The sequence below is a fragment of the Chrysemys picta genome, chromosome 11 (genome assembly GCF_011386835.1).
Source record: "Chrysemys picta bellii isolate R12L10 chromosome 11, ASM1138683v2, whole genome shotgun sequence".
NCBI lineage: Eukaryota > Metazoa > Chordata > Testudines > Emydidae > Chrysemys > Chrysemys picta.
This window is the reverse complement of record NC_088801.1, coordinates 79377389-79393388: the sequence shown is the minus strand read 5'-3', so window position 1 is coordinate 79393388 and position 16000 is coordinate 79377389. Positions and strand designations below refer to the sequence as shown.

Genomic DNA, 16000 nt, shown 5'->3' with positions numbered 1-16000 from the left:
GCTCCATGCCTTTCAGCCATAACGAGGCCTCATGTTAATAAATATCAGGGAGGAAATATTATTAACACCATCTATGCAAAACAGAACATTTCCTCGAAGAAATGTATTACCCAGGGAAATCTGAAAAACAGCAGAAATCCCCCTAAAGACAGAAGAAATATGATGGTCAGAAGAGGCAGAGCTGTAGAAGAATGTATATACGTATATTATATAAAATATCCATTACAGGCAAGATTCTGGTCAGAAAATAATTATCAAGCATGTCAGAATGGCCTGATGACAGCCTGAAAAACATACTCGTTTTAGTTCAGAAGTAGCATCTATCACTCAACTTTGATTGTACAGGAAGTCCAATTTCATTATGAGTATAAATGAAAATATTAAACCAAAATTCACAGTGAAACCCATTAGCAGTTGCTGTTAGCTGAGAGCAAAGATCCAGAAGTACCATTGGGTTTACATGTTTTCTGACTCGTCCCAATATCTGACACCTGGAAACCGCACTGGAAATCTCAGGAGACTGGGCTTTTTCACAAAGTTTCCATTATTCCTGCTTTCTCCCGGGCTGGAAATACCACAAGAACTCCCTTTCCTGCTGAATTTTGTGTTTGTGTGGGGGGAGATTGGGGGGCTTCTGATATCCCCAGAAGACACCATGAAACAGGATAATGAAGACATATGTGCAAGTGTGGACCTTAACCCTGCAAACACTTACACACACGCTTAACTCTAAGCACATGAGTAATCCCATAGAGGTTAAGCATATGTATAAATATTCGCAGGATTAGAGGCTTAATTTTTAAAAGAAGTTAAACTTTTCTGAATTCTACACTGATTCAGGGTGTGGTTCAGCTTCATTTTTTTAAGCAAAGATTTGGATCTTTTCTTATTTCAGTCATTCAATCAGCACTGATATTGGCATAACCAGTCTCTTAACAGCTAAAAGGACAATGGACTTTGTGTAAAGATTACATGAATGAAATCCCATTCTAGGAGACTACTGTAGGTTTGTGATGAGATATAACTGCAGAAGTTAAGCAAAATGAACAACATGCTTCTGAATTTTGTTTGATTGTTGGAGTTCTCCAAAACATCTGTTTTTTTTGTTTGTTTGTTTTTAAAGAAAGGTATTCATATAGACTTAAAGGATCCTGATCAATTTCATGACAACTGAGTGGATGGCCATTGGGAGGTTTGGCTTGGAAGATTCTGGGAGAAGTATGGCATATATAGGGGTTAATGAGTGATGATCATGCACATTATCTCCAGCCAAACAGGAGACACACAGGCAGTTTTGAAAAAACTTCCAGTGACTTAGGACCATGAGTTCCATTGAAAAATCAATGTGATTTGTGTTCCTAAGACACTTAGATCCTTTCAAAAATCTCACACAGTTTGCAAGGTCCTCATTCTGAGGGCCCTATCACAAAAGAGCTCCTTTCTCCAGTGACTTCTCCAGTAGGCCTCTATGCTATGCAGATAGTCTCAAAGGACTAAACAACAGAAACAAGAAAGAGAAGGAGAATATACATTCTCATTTAAGTTTCAGTAACAAAACATTCATAAATAGCAGATTCTGCTGCTTTTGTAGCAACATGTAGGAAGAGCCTCTTCTGTGCTGAATGACGTATCTAATAAATATGGGGAATGTGCTCCTTCAGTGTTGTCCCATATACCTGGTACATTAAAATTCCATGCACCAAAACCTAAACCAAGGCATTTTCTGGCAGCAAGGTGGGGGTTAACAGCAATTTCCCCTGCCACTCATGAAAATGATAGAGTATTAAGCCATCTCTATGCTTCCAGGTCTGAGTTCTGTGATAGATCTTACCTGGCTAAAGCGAGCCAATGAATTTAACCCCATTCTTAGTATCATATGTAGCTTTCAGTTACACTAAAACCCATATTAAAAAGATTCCCCTTTTGAACGCTATTAACTCTCAGTGTGGATGGAGGATTTTGTACAGCTTTCATAGGGGTTCCAAATCCATGTAAGCAGGTAAACAGACGTTAGTATGCACCCCTTTGGGGGCCACTGTGGCTGAAATGACTGATCTGATGAGGTAGTCACCACAGATCAAGCAATCTAAGCTTATACATACATATTAAAAGTAACTTTTACAGTCTGCACTGAGATCAGATTTAATGCCCAAGTAAAGCTGTAACGTAGCACAGTATGACAGAATGAAGAAGCACATACGTTTCTAGAAGATCATATCAGTATGAACTCTATACTCCTATCTGTTTATAAATATATTAAAAAATAATGTGCCTTACCTTTTTGATCTGTGGAATAAGCAGATCCCAATCAGTGCGCCTCATCAGAGACAAAAGGCTGGAGAATCTGTTAAAATAAGCCAATAAAAAAAAAGGAGTGATAATATTTTATTTTTGATGAAACAAGGTATTTTCTTCAGCTAACGGGAAAAAAAACTAATTGTTTTTGTTCTACTAACAGATATATATATAGATACATATACACATACCGCATGTACTATATACACATCTTGAATTGATGCAATGTGCACTAATGCAGCACTTAATACCCAGCAGACTGAATTCGGAATGCTACAACACAATGGTGGTTTTCTTTTCATTTTCCGAAATCACACAAAGCTGACATTTTAAAAAAGAAAATCATTACCAGCTCATATGCTGCCATACCACAAAAGCCTATCCTTAACGAACTGCTGCATAATCATTCTCCCGGAGCGTTATTATCCATCGGCTCGCTGCCTATCTCCAGACAGACGCAGTCTGCAAGCCACCAGCTTGCATCTACCATGTGTACATTGGGAAAAGGAAAACGGCAAATTAGAAAAAGTCCCTGCAGTGGTGAAAAGGAAAAGAGGGCGAGTGGGAGAGGAAGAGGGAGCTCACTGGCCACAGAATTTTCGAGAAGGATGACAAGGCAGCCAGCTCCGCCATCATTCACTTACAATAGGATACTGCATTTGCGTCTGCTTAAGCAGTTTGTCAAGGGGTTTCTGGTATCAAATGCCTGACAGGCATTTTAATTGCATTCAGCCAAGTGTGTCCCCAGGAATCAGGCCTCTAATCCTATGAATTTCATCAACGGGTTTCCTTTGTGCCACTGCCAAACACACACACACATGCACCCACTGCACACAGGCAGCAGCATGCGGTATTTCTGTAGCTATACCAGTCCAAATCCTACACGGGTTTTACGTACTGTACATGCTGAAAAGGAGGTCTCATTTTCTGCATTATGGAGGGGGAGTGTTTTTATTTTTCCGCTTTATTTTTCTATTTGGTGTTTCATTGTCAGCTTTGTTATTTGAGCCCCAGGTTTGCTTATTTCCAGCGACCGAGAAAGACGAGAAATTTCCAGCAGAGCTAAGATGTTGTGAGTGGGGGACCTTTGTCACCAATATTCCATGGTTCAGCTTGCAACTAAACTCCTGTCAAACATCCAATTTTGCCTCCACTGCTGTACAGTTTACATATTGGGCTCAAAATCCATATGTTAGATCAGGAGGTAGATTAGGTTAGGGTAGATTTTTTTAAAAAGCCAAATTTGAACAGAATCAGATCAGGCGCTTCTGAATTATGACACACTATAAATTGAAAAAAGTGTTGAATAGAGTTTCAAAACTTGTCAAACTTGTTTTCCAGGAGGGGAGGGCAACTTCCTAGCAAAAAAGACAGAAGAAGAGATCAAACGTAATAGACTGAGCTCCCGTGGCTATCTAGTGCCCAGGACTAAAATTTAGTAGGGTCAATTTTAGTAGAAATTGATAAAAGTCTAATTTCTTTTTGAAACATCAGTTAAGGTGAACTGAAATCCCAATCCAGCAAAGCAGTTAAGCCCATGCCTGACTTTAAGCACATGGGTAGTCTCACTGAAGCCGGTGGGACTACTCATGAATGTAGAGTTAGGCACACATGCTTAAGCATTTTGCTGGATAAGGGCGCAAGGGCGCAATTACACATGTCAAATGGAAGATGAAGACAGTTTTAAACAGCAAGTTGTTGTCCCTTTTCCTTGCAGAGTTAGACCCCATAGTATAACCCTATCTCTGGGGAGTCTGGTCAATGGAACAGAGGCCATTTCCCCCAAAAAAGGTTTGTGAGGAGACCCAACAAGCCTCTTAAGTCTTGTGGGATGATGTGGGGGACCCAGCATGGTGCCTGGAGCTTCTGAAAAGGGCTGAGAAACATCCTAAGGTTCACTGAGGGGTCTCCCCTACCATAGAATCCAGGAAGTCCAGAGGGAGAGGGGCAATGCCTTGCCTGATCTCCTCCTCCCAACCCCCTCTTCTCACCCAGTCCCCACTCCCTGTGGGCCTCCCGAGGTCCTTTTGACTCCAAGAGTCACAGCAGTCAGTCAGGTAAAAATAACTGGCATGCACCAATGCTTCCCCCTCTGCATTCTCCTGTGCCCATGAGCTGGCTCCAAGTGCCCACATCTGCCCATCTCTCCTCTTGGAATCAAAGCTGGCCTTAGGGGTGGGCGATTGGGGCAGTTGCCAAAGCAACCTGGGGGTGGGGGGAGGAAGCGAAAATGTTTTCCACCCTGGGCGACAAAACACCTAGGAGTCAGGCCTTCCTGGAAGCCCTTCTTCCTCACAAATCACATCTCCAGTAAGAGGGAGGCATGAGGAAATGGAGGAAGCTAGTTTGATGGGGGCATGCATGGGACTGGGGTTATGGGAGAGCATGAGGGTATGGGGTGGAACAGGTGTCTTGCTAGGAGTTATGGGGGATGGGGGACCCCTGAAGCAGCACAGAGGCATAAGAGAAGCAAGCAAGGAAAGCACTAGGACTCTCCTGACTTCTCTTCCCAGCAAGCTTCCTGTGACTCATCAAAAGCGAGTCTCACAGCTGCCAGCTACAGGAGGTTCACCATCTGCAGAAGCCAGGGAGGCTCCAGTCTAGTGCTTCGCTGCCTTCTCCCAAAGGACGGAGCTGCTCTCCAGCTCCTCCACCTAGCCCCCATCGGCTAGTAAGCAGTACCCTCATGGTCCTCCAATTGCCCCCACAGCTCTGCTCCTCCACAGACTCCTCCAAAGCTCCTAGTGGGGTCCCATAAACATAAGACATGGGGGAAAAGAATAGCAGGGACCCCTGAAAACCCTCCTAAAGACTGAACTGAGTGCAGATGGCTCTGAGAAGCCTCATTCATATGGCTCAGTGGGGGGTCGATGCATTTGCCCAGGCAGTGTCCTATTTTGGGGCCCATGCTAGGACTTTAGAAGGCATGGTGAAGTCAGGCTTCCCTCCTTCAGTCCTCAGGAAATCGAGCAGCTTATAGCTTCCTTTGCTCCTGAGTTCCAGGTCAGAACTATTAAAACAATTATGAACCTTTGTGCCTGGGAAGTTAAGGTTGTAGGCCCAGATCAACAGTGAGTGCATATTGCCTTTAAAGAAAATTAGAGATCAGAATACAGCCCTTTGGACACCCAGGAAATGCAGAATTAAGGTTGCACTTCTCAAACAAGGCACTCAAACCACCTCAACTCTGCCCAGGCCCGAGAAAAAATACACCATTAAATCCATCCATAGCAGACAGATTCATTTCATCAGTCTTCACAAAAACCAGAGTGCCTCACACATAAAGCATGCAGTGGGTGTGCTCCCTTCCAGTTTTCCTTACAGTCATACGACACACATATGCAAGAATTTCACAAATTCCTGACCAGACAGATAACATCCACAGTCACTATGGACCTGATCCAGCTAGATGCTGAGGGCATTCAGCATCTCATGGGGGTTGCTTATGTCCTTCCAGGATCGAGCCCTATGACTCATAGACTCATAGACCTTAAGGTCAGAAGGGACCATTATGATCATCTGGTCTGACCCCCTGCATGCTGCAAGCCACAAAACCGTCCCTACCCTTCCCTTGACTCTGCTGATGAAGTTCCAAATCCTGTGTCTTGGTGACTTCAATTTGCAGAGAACCCTCCTGCTAGCGATCCCTGTCCCATGCTGCGGAGGAAGGCGAAAAACCTCCAGGGCCTCAGCCAATCTACCCTGGAGGAAAATTCCTTCCCGACCCCAAATATGGCGATCAGTAAGACCCTGAGCATGTGTGCAAGAGTCTCCAGCCTGACCCTTGTTAGTCATTATACTATTTACCTGCTATTGCTCGGTATTCCCCACCAATTATGTTTTACCATTAAACCATTCCCTCCATAAACTTATCTAATTTAATCTTAAAACCAGACAGGTCCCTCGCCCCCACCGTTTCCCTCGGAAGGCCGTTCCAATATTTCACCCCTCTGACGGTCAGAAACCTTCGTCTAATTTCAAGCCTAAACTTCCCCACTGCCAGTTTATATCCATTCGTTCTCGTGTCCACATTAGTACTAAGCTGGAATAATTCCTCTCCCTCCCTGGTATTTATCCCTCTGATATATTTAAAGAGAGCAATCATATCCACCCCCAGCCTTCGTTTTGTCAGACTAAACAGCCCGAGTCCTCTAGTCTCCTTTCATACGACAGGTTTTCCATTCCTCTGATCATCCTAGTGGCCCTTCTCTGCACCCGTTCCAATTTGAGTTCATCTTTTTTAAACATGGGAGACCAGAACTGCACACAGTACTCCAAATGAGGTCTCACCAGCGCCTTGTACAACGGAAGCAGAACCTCCTTATCCCTACTAGATATACCGCGCCTAATGCATCCCAAGACCGCATTGGCTTTTTTCACCGCCACGTCACATTGTCTACTCATAGTCATCCTTCGGTCTACAAGAACCCCTAGGTCGTTCTCCTCTTCCGTTACTTCTAACCAATGCGTCCCCAGCTTGTAACTAAAATTGTTGTTAGTCATCCCTAAATTCATCACCTTACACTTTTCACTATTACATTTCATCCTATTTCTGATACTCCAATTCACAAGCTCATTCAAGTCTCCCTGCAGAATATCCCTATCCTCCTCCGAATTGGCAACGCCTCCCACCTTCGTATCATCCGCTAACTTTATCAGTCCACTCCTGCAATCGGTTCCGAGGTCAGTTATAAATAGATTAAATAAAATGGGTCCCAAAACCGAACCCTGAGGAACTCCACTGGTAACCTCCCTCCAACCTGACAGTTCACCCTTCAATACGACCTGCTGCATTCTTCCCATTAACCAATACCTTATCCACCTCTGGATTTTCATATCGATCCCCATCTTTTCCAGCTTAACCAATAATTCCTCATGGGGTACAGTATCAAACGCTTTACTGAAATCCAGGTATATTAGGTCCACCGCATTTCCCTTATCTAATAAGTCTGTTACTTTCTCGAAGAAGGAGATCAGATTCGTTTGGCACGATCTGCCCTTCGTAAAACCATGTTGTAAATTATCGCACTTGCCATTAACCTCAAGGTCCTCAGCTAGTTTCTCTTTCAGAATTTTCTCCAGCACCTTGCACACTACAGATGTTAAACTAACAGGCCTATAGTTACCCAGATCACTTTTTTTCCCTTTCTTAAAAATAGGAACCACATTAGCTATTCTCCAGTCTAACGGAACAACCCCCGAGTTTACAGATTCATTAAATATTATCGCTAACGGGCCTGCTATTTCTCGCGCCAATTCCTTCAATATTCTCGGATGAAGATCGTCCGGTCCTCCCGACTTAGCCCCATCAAGGCGTTCGAGCTTTGTTTCTACCTCGGTTACGGTAATCCCCCATTCTGTTTGCCCCTCTGCCACGGTGCTAGTATCCCTAATACCTTCATTGGCCTCATTAAACACCGATGCAAAATATTCGTTGAGATATTGCGCCAAGCCTAGATTATCTTTAATCTCCTCTCCGGCTATAGTCTTCAGCGGTCCTACTTCTTCCTTCTTAGATTTCTTCCTATTTATGTGGCTGTAAAACCTCTTACTATTGCTTTTAATTCCCCTCGCTAGGTCCAACTCTACATGGCTTTTGGCCTTTCTCACTCTATCTCTACATTCTCTGACTTCACTAAGGTAAGTTTCCTTACTGATCCCTCCCCTCTTCCACTCTTTGTACGCTTTCTGTTTCTTCCTAATCGCCCCTTTGAGTCGGTCGCTCATCCAGCTCGGTCTAAATCTCTTGCTTAGTAATCTTTTTCCCTTTTTCGGGATAGAGGCCTCTGAGAACTCATGCATCTTAAACTTAAAGTAATCCCAGGCTTTATCTGCCTTAAGATTCATTAATATGTTTGCCCAATCCACTTCCCTTACCATTCCCCTTAGTTTGTTAAAATTGGCCTTTTTAAAATTATAAACCCTAGTCTTTGATTTAATTCTGTTACTCCTTCTGTTTAGTTTAAAGCGAATTAGCTCATGATCGCTGGAGCCCAAGTTGTCCCCTACTACCACTTCCTCAACGAGGTCCTCACTAGTCACCAAAATCAAATCTAAAATGGCCTCCCCCCCTCGTCGGTTCGGCTACCATTTGATGAAGGAAATGATCAGCAAGCACATCTAGGAACATCTGAGCCCTATTATTGCTGCTAGCGTTTGTTCCCCAATCTATATCCGGGAAGTTAAAGTCCCCCATAATTACACAGTCCCTATTAGTATTTACTTCTCTAAACACATTAAATAGTTCTTTATCCATATCATGGGTCGATCCCGGCGGTCTATAGCACACCCCAAGCACTATCCCCGGGGAGGCTCTAGTAGTCCTTTTACCCAGCGTAAGTATCGCCCAGACGGATTCCGTGTTTTCTATTCCATCAACTATTATTTCTTTACAGCTTATCTCACTATTGACATACAATGCCACCCGCTATGATGCATGTACGCACCAGTTCTCCAAATGTCATTAGACATAAAGCTGGCTTGTCTCCATAGATGATCCTCACATCCCAAGATAATGAAATTAGAGCACTTAAATGAGACGAGCAAAGGTTAGCATGGCGACAAATCATCATACTTAGCAGTGGAGATGCATATTTGTGAAGCAAATCAGAAAACCTATGCTCTGTTATACACATTTTCTGTACCCTACCCATAAAGAAGGAAAAATGGGAAGCTAGAATCTATGGGTACGTCTACACAGCATCTGGGAGGGTGCTTCCAAGCACAGGTAGAAAGAAGCATGCTACCTCTGCTCAAGATAGCATGGTATAGTACGTGGCTGCGGCACCTGAGTACAATCCTGCCTGACCTGCCCCTATGCACTCAGGTGGCTAGCCCCCGTCACTCATACCACATAGCTATTTTTAGCGCACTAGCTCAAGCAGGGCTTGTGTGTCTGTCCTGCACCCTCCCAGCTGCTATGTAGACATACCCCATATAGGGGCAAGAAAGAGAGTCTGCATGCCTTGTTTGTTCAGTGAAGACATAACTCGGCATTTTCTGGGTTTTGTGATGGGGCATGTGCCCCACACTGGCACGTAAAGGGTTAACCTCAGCAGGGAGCAGGGGAGAGGAGTCCTTCGAGTGACCCACACCAGCGCAGCCAATCAGGGAGGAACTGCAGGGAGCAACCAATCTGGGCCCGGCAGGCTCAGATAAGAGGAGCTGCAGGGCAGGGCTGGGTTAGTTGTTGTTGGAAGCTCAAGGAGTGAGGACTGTTTCTAGCAGGGAGAGAGACCTGCAGCACCTTGGACAGAGCAACTGCTGGCGAAGACCAGGGGAGCAAGAGGGAGCTCCTGGCTGGCTGGCTGCTGGCACTGGGTAGTTGCATGCCCTGAGGCAAGGGTGAAGAAGGTGCAGGGGATGTGGGGAAGTGGCCCAGCGAGACACAGTAACATGGTGAGAAGTTAAGGAGTTGCAACACGAGGCTGCTATCCACAGGGTCCCTGGGGTGGGACCCAGAGTAATGGGCCCAGGTCCCCCCAACACTCAATACTGGGGAAATGGTGTGATTATTGGACTGAGACACTTACCCCTGTAAGGGGGAAACATGGATGGTGATGCCGGAGGGCTAAGTCACAAGGAAGATGCTGTGGTTCCTGAGACTGCCAGAGGGGTTGCAGGCAGGCAATGGGGACAGAGTGATGGTGTGCAAATCATGGGTGGGAGGGCATCAGCCTCAAGCTAATCCCCAGAGTAACCAGGAGGAGGCGCCGGACCAGTGCTAAGTGACATGTCCCGTGATTAGCTAAATTTAAAAAAGAAGCTTATTTTTATTATTATTTCTATTACAGTAGCAGCTAGAAGCCCCAGCTGAGCTCAGGGTCCCATTGGATTATTTCCCTCATTTTAGAGACTGGGACTAGAGACAAAGAACAATAAATGACTTACCCAAGGCCACACAGGAAGTCAGTGGCAGAGTCAGGAATTGCACTCAGATTTCCTGACTCCCAGTCTGGTACAATTATCACAAGACCATCCTGCCATGCAAACTACTGCCGTCTGCCTGCACACATCCCTTAACCTTAACAAAGGGTTTTTTTGTGTGTGTGAATTTGGTTAACATTTTATGTGGTGCCTGAAGTGGCATCTAATATGATTTCGACTTAAAAGGAAGAAGTTAAAAGGAAGATGCCTTGTGAACAGAAATTGTACCTTGGTGGTAAAAGCAGCCCCCAACAGGCCTGACTATTTTGTTTTCACACCTTTTGGTTGATCATTTTAAGCACTAATGGGAGGATGGCTGCAGGGGCTGCTGTTTCAGCCCCAAAGGTCCAGGGCACAGCTGGAATCCCATCACTGCCAGTTTCTCGGCCATAGTAAGAAACATCAGAATATGATCATTTTATAGTGCCCTGCAAGGGGGGCCAGTTTGGGAGAGGATCTGGGATTTCTCTCTCTTTCCATTAGGAGGAGGAAACTAAATGGAAGGCAATGAATTAATTCTGAGAGGCATCGTATGCACTGTACTGTGTCTGCAAAACCTTTCAAAGGGGCTCTGCAGTGAGGAAGGTTGAGGCCGGAGTCAGCATCGCTAGGTATTTCCATGGTTACCGGTACAGTTCAGATAAAGTAGAAATAAAGCAGTGATGGGAGACGGGGAGCTAGGAAAAGCTGCAGCCTGAGTTACCAGCTTCTGCGGGTACCAAGGAGCAGAAGATTAAAAACTCATGGGAAATTTCAGGATTGAAAGAGGCCCTGGTTTTGTCCCTAGCCGCCTACTTTAATTTCTTTTACAGGGAATTGATGCACAAACAACTTTATCTGCCCATCTCATGATGCCAGTCTATCCGCGGCCTTCTGACTTGTGTTGTCCATTTCCTTTATACTGACTGCACCCTCTAGTTTTGTATCCGCAGCAAATTTTGTTATCTTGCTGGTACTTATGTGCTCTTTCTCACAAGCTCTTGACAAAATGAAAAAAACATTCGTACCATTATTCATCCTGGTGGCACTCCGCCAGTCGCCCATCTCCATTTCACAGTGCCTCCCTGCACATCGACCTTTGGCCTTGGCTCTCTAAGCCAGTTCTCTATTCCCCCAATAGAACATCTGCAGGCCTCATAGATTCGTTGTTAGCTGAGCAGAGTATTCTTACAAGGGATCTTAAAATCTAGGTAAACTATGTCCACCCTTTGCTCCCTGTCATCTCAGTTGGTTACTTCTTTTTAAACTGCCAGATTATTCAGGCATGAGCTCCCTTTTGTGAATCCAAGCTGACCCTCGTTAACGAAATAATAACTTTCTAGATATTTCTTAAATCTATCTCTGATTTCTATTTTTTTCCTGTTTCATCTTTACTGCTGAAGTCAATACTAAAGATTTAAAACATTCAAACCCTCCCAAAAATGGTTCTCACAGGGTGGCTGATGCCACATGGAATCTTTTGAAGCTATCAGACAAATATATTTATTTTTCCCGTCCATTTCTCTCACCAATCCTTTTATTAGAGGAAGAATCAAGACAGAAGTGAGTTTGCAGTAAGATATCAAAGATTATAGTGAAATTGTTTCCTTAAATGTCAGTTCAGTTTGTACTTTCATTTACTGTGTAACCTAATGATGTTTTATTAATTGTCTTGTCATGCCTCATCCTGAGAGCTCTAGCTTGTTCCTATTCTCTATCAAATTTATAAAAAAAATATCTTTTAAAAGCAGGAATCATTTGGTTAAATCAGATTTCACATGGCATACAATTAAAAACTAATTCTTGAGCTGACATGACCTTAAATGCAAAATATACACATTATCAGTTCTGCTCCATCCCCGGATTCATGACAACATATAGACAACATATAGTCCAGGGGTCAGCAACCTTTCAGAAGTGGTGTGCCGAGTCTTCATTTATTCACTCTGATTTAAGGTTTCGCGTGCCAGTAACACATTTTAACGTTTTTAGAAAGTCTCTTTCTATAAGTCTATAATATATAACTAAACTATTGTTGTATATAAAGTAAACAAGGTTTTTAAAATGTTTAAGAAGCTTCATTTAAAATTAAATTAAAATGCAGAGCCCCCCGACCGGTGGCCAGGACTCAGGCAGAGTGAGTGCCACTGAAAATCAGCTCGCGTGCCGCCTTTGGCACGTTGCCATAGGTTGCCTACCCTAGATATAGTCCATCCCTATTCAGACCAGCACGTAAGCACATGCTTGACTACAAGCATGTACTTAAGTTCCATTTACTTAATGGACATTACAGGACTTAGCACGTGTTGAAGGGCAGGACGCTTTCCTGAGTTGGAAATCATATTGCAAGCTTGTCATGGCATTTGATCTTGCACTGCATTATGCCAATAAACCAGTTTACGCTGGCAACCTCTGCTCAGCAGCTGACAATTTGGGATACAAAGTTCTCCACCTTTAAAATTATGCCTTCTTAAGACACAGTATCTACCCTGGGTAGTTAAGTATTTTCTTCCATATTCACCCGCTCACTCAAGAGATTAAAAACAAGTGGTCGTTCAGATGACTTGTGACTTACTTGACAGTGAGACCAAGTAAACTAGCAAAAGAAATTGAAATAACATGTAGTAACATCTACTTGAATTAGTTTGAACAATTTCTCACTTAGCAAACTTTTATGTAACATAGGCAGTCAAGTAGAAATATATGCAAGAATTATCAGTAACTGGGCCGTGTAAGAAGGGAAGCCTGCAGTTTAGCAACTCTGAAATAAAAAAGCATCACAACTATTTAGTGGGGAAACTGCAGCAAAGAAAGGAGAAGTAACCAGGCAAAAGTCACACACCACGTCAGAGCTATAGATATGAACAGAACCCGGGCCCCGACTCAATAAGAAAGAGAAGCACATTTCTAACTTTAAGAACCTGAATAGTCCCATCAGCTTCAATAGGTCTGCTCAGGTCCTTAATGCCATGTAGATGCTCAGGTATTTTGCTGAATTGGGGTCCTCGTCTCCTGACTTAATACAGTGCCCTATTTGATGGACCAAGCTGCCTGCTTCTCTTTCTCCATGGGTCTCGATCCTCCCTTTAAAAAATGAGCATGCCAGCAATGTCAGTACTCAACTAAGTGTAAAGGAAAATCATAATGTTTCCTTCTTCTACTTTAACTGGTTCATTTTAGGACGCCCGGGCTCCAGAACCATTTGCTAATATCAATTTCCATTCACAGTCCAGGGCTCTGACTGACTCTCCCACCCACCTGCCCCGCCCAATAAAGGAAGAGGTACCTGAAAATCTCTGGAATGTCAGCAGGCACAGATTTGTCTACTGAGAACTCTACAAGTAAACAACAAACAAGGAGAATGGAGGCCCTCCATCCCCTGAACAGGATGACTGCTGCTGAGGACACTGTGTCTATGATGGCTTTGCTGGCAATAGTTGCTGCAGTTATGGACATCATGGCCACAATAACCACAACACAACTAAATCTTACCTCAATGAACTCCTTTCCATAAGCGTTGGCAGGACAGGTGAATGAAGCAGAAAGGAGAGTATCAGCAGGTTCAGAGAAGCCTCACAGATTTAGCTTCTCTTAAATCTAAAGTGGCAGGGGGAAGGTCTCACCATAATAATGTGAGAATTATAGGAGTACCTGAAAGAGCAGAGGAAGGGAAGCCAGCCCCTAGAACCACAAGCTCCTTTCAGAAATGCTCGGCCAGTTAGAGAACACACAGGTCCTTGGTTTCTAAGCCAGCCTCAAATACCAAACCTGATTGTCAAATGTATCAGATTTACAGTAAAAGAAAAAATAGTGCAGCTAGCTCACCGGGGTGGGGGGGGGTGGTAGGGGAGGGAGATTTTGCAAAAAAAAAAATGTGGTTGAACAGAGATCTGGCCTTTAGAAAAGCAAGGGAACTTGCCAAGCAGAGAGGATTCTGCTCAGTTTCACATCAGAGTTTGGTGAGATCCCAAAGCCACAAGAAGCAGAATTCAGAGTAGCAGCCGTGTTAGTCTGTATCCGCAAGAAGAGGAGTCCTTGTGGCACCTTAGAGACGAACACATTTATTTGAGCACTAAAACCCACTTCATCGGATGCATGCAGTGGAAAATACAGTAGGAAGATATATATATATATATATATAATATATAAAAGCAGAATGTTTTTTAGGTAGCGTTCAGTGAACTGAGCACCTGTTGTGTTTTACACCAAGTTTACTTCCCAGGTGTTATGTCTGCCTTACGTGCACTGAACTTACCCAATTACTGTGACTAACCTACTTACTTGGTTTATCGCTTCTATTCTAAGCTTATACTTTAACTTTTGGGACATATATATCAGATCTCATCAAATGGTTGAATGTGAAGTGCCCCAGCAAGGGAATTAAGGGAACACCTCATCCCAAATTGATCTCACGGAAGTGCACTGACTGTGGAAAGGATTTATTTAAATATTGAGTGCCTTTGATCCTGTATTTGTGCTGGGGAATTAATGAAACATTGGACAATACCCCTAACTGGATGGATGAACATGAACCATTTGTTTGTGACCTCCGGAGCGATCGATCCAGCCGGGATCAATTTATCGCGTCTAGTGAAGACACGATAAATCGACCGCCAAATGCTTTCCTGTCGACTCTGGTACTCCACCGGATTGAGGGGCACAGGTGGAGTCGATGGGGAAGCATCAGCAGTCGACTTACCATGGTGTCTTCACTGCGGTAAGTAGATCCAAGTACGTTGACTTCAGCTACGTTATTCATGTAGCTGAAGTTGCGTAACTTAGATAGATTCCCCCTCCCCCATGTAGACCAGGACTATATGAAGCCTGTGTGTTAGCCTGGCACCGATACACACCAAAGAGAGATCACCTGGGGCAATACAGCTCCCTGTGGCTTGGTAGAAATTTGAAGGTTCCAATACCACTTTTAAAAATCGGTGCCAGTGGGAAACCCTATTGTGCCACCACGTCTTACTGCTAGGGGGCTCAAAGCTCAGGAGCTAGACCTCCCCTGTGCTGGAAGTGTGAGAGGAGGCTCTCCTCCCTGCAAGCTATCATGGAAAGCTGCACAGGAGCTGAACAATATAGTTATACCCCCATGGATCAATGGAGTAGGGGAGAAGACAAATGCAGGTTATGGCGATAAATGGACAGTGATTTCTACATTCCCCTATACCTCCAACTTCCTCTCTTGCCCTGCCCCGATAGCCCCTTTCCCCCATGTCTCCTGCCTTCCTCACCCACCCTGCCCTCCCTACTTCCCCAGACTTTCCCCTTGTTGCCCCAGCCCCATTCAACTTCCCCCACCCTAAGACATTCTATAAGCTCAAACCCAGAGCTCATGAACACCAAGTATGAAGTGAATGCAAAAGAGTCACTTGTTCAACTGCATTGTTTGTTGTGTTCTTTGGTGCAGTCATTTGCAATTTGTGGGAGCAATTAGATTTCTCTGTTATTACCAATATGTTTGTTTAATATGGGCAAGGAAAACAATGTTTGGTTGTAAACAAGAAGCAGGAGGGGACATGTGGCTCTGGGAAGGTAATCCTCACAATACACAATGGCCCTCTCAGTGTGCTGAGATGTATTACCAATACTCTGATGTTGAGTTAGGCAAACTAAAAAGATTACAAGTTAGGAGACAATACACAGGCATATCTTTGACATATCAGGTTAAAAAATGTGAGGTTTGTGGAGTGTGGGCTCCCTCTCTCCTTTCAATGGAGTTACTACTTTGTGGTATGGGAAAAATAGGATGCCCGTTAAAATAAATAATTAATAATTAAAATAATGGATAGTGGTG

General features: G+C 44.0%; 1 protein-coding gene across 3 annotated transcripts in view; it reads right to left on the bottom strand.

Annotated features, from left to right (window-relative positions):
* LOC135972145 (microtubule-associated protein 2-like) overlaps positions 1–16000 on the bottom strand; it is a 957474-nt gene that overhangs the window by 825600 nt on the left and 115874 nt on the right. The window contains exons 1-2 of one of the 3 annotated variants that reach the window (XR_010591423.1): positions 2487–12117; positions 2278–2344 (exon numbers count right to left, since the gene is read on the bottom strand). The exons of 1 other annotated variant lie outside the window; for it this stretch is intronic. The gene's annotated coding sequence lies outside the window, so the exon portion shown is untranslated. Of the gene's footprint in view, positions 1–2277; positions 2345–2486; positions 12118–16000 lie in introns of those variants that run through there. One more of the 3 variants, XR_010591424.1, reaches the window with a different exon arrangement.